This window comes from Petaurus breviceps, unplaced genomic scaffold (genome assembly GCF_028583685.1).
Source record: "Petaurus breviceps papuanus isolate PSGF00001 unplaced genomic scaffold, PetGlider_PUasm1.0 90847, whole genome shotgun sequence".
Classification (NCBI taxonomy): Eukaryota; Metazoa; Chordata; class Mammalia; order Diprotodontia; family Petauridae; genus Petaurus; species Petaurus breviceps.
This window is the reverse complement of record NW_027187360.1, coordinates 25,199,684-25,204,560: the sequence shown is the minus strand read 5'-3', so window position 1 is coordinate 25,204,560 and position 4,877 is coordinate 25,199,684. Positions and strand designations below refer to the sequence as shown.

The following is a 4,877-nucleotide window of genomic DNA, read 5'->3' as shown; positions in this document are numbered from 1 at the left end:
CTTTCTTTCTTTCTTTCTTTCTTTCTTTCTTTCTTTCTTTCTTTCTTACATTCTTTCAGGTAATTGGGGTTAAGTAACTTGTCCCAGGTCATACAGCTAGTAAGTGTCTGTGGTCAATTTGAACTCAAGTCCTCCTGACTCCAGGGCCATTGCTCTATCCACTGTACCACCTAACTCCTCCACTTAATTATTCCTTATAGCATAATAGTATCCTATGACATTAATATGCCATAATTTGTTCACCCATTCCTCAGTTGATAGACATATCCTTAGTTTCTAGTTCTTTGTCATCACAAAAAGAGTTGCTATAAATATTTTTGTACATATAAGACCTTTATTCCTTCTTTAATTTCTTGGGGGTGTAGGCCTAGAAGTGATGTCATTGGGTCAAAGGGCATGCAGTTTAGTCACTTTTGGGGGGCGTAATTCCAAATTTCATTCCAGAATGACTGGGACTGATTCACAGCTCTGCTAATCATCAATGTGCCTGTTTTCTGACAGCCTTTCTAACATTTCTCATTTTCTTTTTTGTCACCTTTGCCAATCTGATGGTTCCATTGTTGTGGCTCTGATTTTGACCACAAAGGAAAAAACTGCTTGGTGAAATAGAAAGGAACTCTGGAAAACAGATGCCATGATATTTTAGAGTGTGAGGTAGATAAGGACAAGATCACCAAGTATAGTGTAACGTCACTCCCTCCTCCCAGATTTTGGGAGAATAAGTTTCAGAGAGTTCAGAGAATGAATACAAAGCATCCTATAGCCTAAATTTATATAGAAGTTAGCAAGGAGGTATAGGAATCTCTTGAGAAAAAAAATCTAAAAACACAAATGAATTGTTCTAATAAGAAAGAAAGGGGGAAGCTTTCTAAAGAAACAGGTATAGATGCATAGGGGATATACTGGCCATCTTAGTGTTTGTTTTTCTTTTCTTTTCTTTTCTTTTTTTTTGCCTTTTGGAGGGCAGTTGAGGTTAAGTAACTTACCCAAGGTTATAACACTGAGGCTGGAACCTAACTCGGGTCCTCCAGACTCCAGGGCTGGTGCTTTACTCACTGCACCACCTAGCCGCCCCAGAAATAAAGACTTACGGGAGATGATTCCTGCCTTCTTTTTTTAGCTTTTTGGAGGGCATTTGGGGTTAAGTGACTTGCCCAAAATTACACGGCTAGTAATCATGTCAAGTGTCTGAGCCTGGATTTGAACTCAGGTCCTCCTGACTCCAGGGACAGTGCTCTATTCACTGCACCACCTAGCCACCCCTATTTGTTTTTCTTAAGATCTATATACAGGGTATCTCAAAAGTCTTAGTGTAGTTTAAGTTTTAATAAGCTTATGGAATAATTTATTTATATTTCATTCATTTTAATTTACTATGTTATTTTTTTTTAAAGCAATCGGGGTTAAGTAACTTGCTCAAGGTTACACGGCCAGTTATTTCTGGGTGTGGTGCTAAGTATCTGAGCCCAGATTTGATCCCCAGGTCATCCTAACACTGGAGCCCGTGCTTTTACTTGCTGAGCCACCTGGCCACCCCTAATTTACTATGTTATTAATAGAATTATTGTTGATATTAATTTATTGATAGTTAATGAGCTTATTAAAATTAAACAATACTAAGCCTTTTGAGACACCCTGTGCATAAGACAGAAAAAAGAGAAGAAAGGGCAAGTAACTGGGGATAAATGTGGGGGGGGGGAAGTGGCATATTCCCTTAAGAACAATACCAGCAACACTAAAGGTAAGGCTTAAATAAATGCTAAATGAAATTGAAGGTGGGGGAGTACTTTTTAAAAACTTGGTTGGTGAAGGGAATAAATATTTATATAGCTCCTCCTAAGTGCCATGCACTTCCCTAAGTGCTTTTTACAAATATTATTTCATTTGATCATCACAATAACCCTACAAGGTAGGTGCTATTATTATCCCCATTTTACAGTTGAGGAAACTAAGTCACTCAGGGATTAAATTACTTAGCAGGATCATATAGCTAGTAAGTATCTGAAGTCAGATTTGAACTCCCACTTTCCTCTAGGCCCAGTTCTCTATTCACTGAATCACCATCTGCCTAATCTTGCCCCTTTTGGGGGCAAGAACAAAAACAGGAAAAGAATTACTGTAAACGCACAACAGGCAGAAATACCCAACTCCTATTTTTCTTCTATCTTCTCTAACAAGAAGAATGATCTTTGGACTGGCAAGGACAGAATAAAAACATTTACTGGGGAAATGAAATGAAAGATAAGTGAGGCCATATTAAGAAAGCAACTATGTAGTTGCCTTTAGTGACTTCAAGGCACCTGGCCTAGAAAAACTATATCTCCGGGTCTGGAAAGAACTGATAAACGTTATTACTAAGCTGCTATCAGCAATCTTTGAAAAATTCATGAACAATGGGGGAGGTGCTATTAAACTGGAGATGGGCAAATGTACTGATCATTTTTGAAAATGAGAAGAAAATGGATTGTCCCAACAGCAGACCAGTGAACTTGAGCAAAATCATAGAATGTATTATTAAAGAGATGCTTCCTGAGCACTGAGAGATAGGTCCTGTTCCACCTGGCCAAGGGGAGGTAAACCACAGTTTGTAGCAAAAGTGCCAGTGGCTTGACAAACAGTAACAGGGCACAGACTTGTCATTAGGAAGTCACTGATCAAAACTGATTTATGACCAATGTCCTAGGAGATCAGAGGATTTAGAACTGGCAGAGAATTTAGAGAGAATCTCTTCCCTCATGCCCCTAATTTTACAGACAAGGAAACAAGTCACAAAAGGTTAATTGACTTGCCAAAGGTCCCAGAGGTAGTAACAAGGAGTAAAGAGAGGATTTAGTCTCAAATCTTGTGACTTCAAATCTTTTCTCTATATCACATTATCCTAAAAGTTTGTGTTTTTTTTTAAAGTGTGCCTATTTGACTAACAGTTTGTTCAGTGGGGAATTCATGGAAGGGATTAAATTCGGTCCAGCACCTCCTACAAAGTCATCTATTGATAATTTAAAAGACATCAATTGCTCAAATTTCTACAGCACTTTAACATTTTCAAAGTGTCTTATTCACATTAATCCTAGAGTTGTAGTAAAAGTAATTATCCCCATTTTACAGATAAGGAAGATGAGGTTCAGAATCACTTGCCCAAAGTTACACAGCTAGTTGATATTATAGCTAAAAATTGAACCTACACCTTTGTTCCAAGTATGATGTTCTTTCCATTACTCTTAGCTGATATTATAAAAAGGCAATATTTACTGTTTGGCAGCTTTGGACATTTGGCCTTACATTGCCCTTGCTGCCTTTTCTGAACATGGCAATAATGCCCCCTACTTCTTGATTTGATGAAGCAGTCTACATGAATTCACTAAGGAAAAGTCATGCTAGAATAACCTCATCTCTTCTGACAGAGCTACTCACACATCATAGACTAATTAGAGGAATTATATATTCATTGTATACATTAACTCTGAATTTCAGCAAAGCATTTGACAAAGTTTCTCCCACTATCCTTGTGGTCAAAATGGAGATAGGGACTAGATTGTAGAACAATTAGGTGGATCTCAAGCTAACTGAATGACTGGACCAGTCAGTCAATGCATTGATGTGAACCTGGAGGGAGACTTTTAGTAGGTGACCCAGAAATCTTTCTTTGAATCTATTCTATTCAACATTTTGATCAGTAACTTAGATAGACATAAATGTCTGTTTTCAGATTTGTGAATGACACAAAGCCAGAGGGATTGGTAAAATGCTAGGCAATAGAATGGGGATTTCAAAACATCAGCAAGATGGTACAATGCTCTGATTATAATAAGGTGAAATTTAATAGGAATAAATATAAGTCCTGAACTTCAGTTCCAAAAATATTAACTAGATAAATGTAGAATGGGAGAAGTATGACTAGGCAATAGTCATGTGAAAAATATCTGGGCTTAGAGTCTATTTAGACTACAAATTCAACAACAGTTAATATTATTACAAGGAAGCCCCCCACACACACACACACCCCAGATACAATATTAGGCTACACTAATAAGAGTAAAGTACCAAGAATGATTAAGGTGACAGTTCTATTGTCCTCTATGCTCATCAAACTATGTCCACAGTACTGTGTTCAGTGCCAAACCCCACAGTTTAGGACAAACACAGTCAGACTGGAGTGTGTTCAGAGGAAGATGCTTAGGGATTCTTGAAAGCTGTCTTTGAAGGACTCAAGTAAGGAAATAACATTGGATTTGTTTTGCTTGGCCCCAACCACACATTGCTTTTAAAACTAAAAGCAATGTGTGGATGTTATAAGGAGACAGATCTTGAATTGATGTAAGTGAAAACTTCCTAATGATCAGATCTGTCCCAAAATGGAATGGATTTCCTCTGTAGATAGTGAGCTCTCCATCACCAGAGGTCTTTAAGTTAAGTCTAGATGACCATTCTGTATTTTTAGCATACTTTACAATGTAGAGAGGATTCCTCTTCAGGTATGGGCTGAACTCCATTACTTTTATGATTCCATGAAAATAAATCTAATTCTTCTTCAACACTACTGCCGTTCACATATCTGAAGACAGATATCATGCTTTGTATTCTCCCTCTCCCACCCCCAGACTGTTTTCTTCTTCAGACTAAGTATCCTATTATTTTAAGTTCATCTTTGTATGACTCAGAGTTGTTATCTATGTAATGGGTGTTCTGGAACTGCCTACTCTTTTAGGAATGAGAAATATTGGACTCATTCTCCATCACCTAGCACCCAGTGAATGTCTCTTGAATTAAGGTAGAAAGGAAGGAAGGAAGGAAGGAAGGAAGGAAGGAAGGAAGGAAGGAAGGAAGGAAGGAAGGAAGAAAGGAAGGAAGGAAGGAAGGAAGGAAGGAAGGAAGGAAGG

At 37.9% G+C, this 4,877-nt stretch overlaps 2 protein-coding genes across 4 annotated transcripts in view; one reads left to right on the top strand and one right to left on the bottom strand.

Annotated features, from left to right (window-relative positions):
• PRPF6 (pre-mRNA processing factor 6) overlaps window positions 1-4,877 on the bottom strand; it is a 324,132-nt gene that overhangs the window by 91,808 nt on the left and 227,447 nt on the right. The gene's annotated exons all lie outside the window — the stretch shown is intronic.
• Window positions 1-4,877, top strand: part of SAMD10 (sterile alpha motif domain containing 10) — a 14,632-nt gene that overhangs the window by 5,169 nt on the left and 4,586 nt on the right. The window lies entirely within an intron of this gene.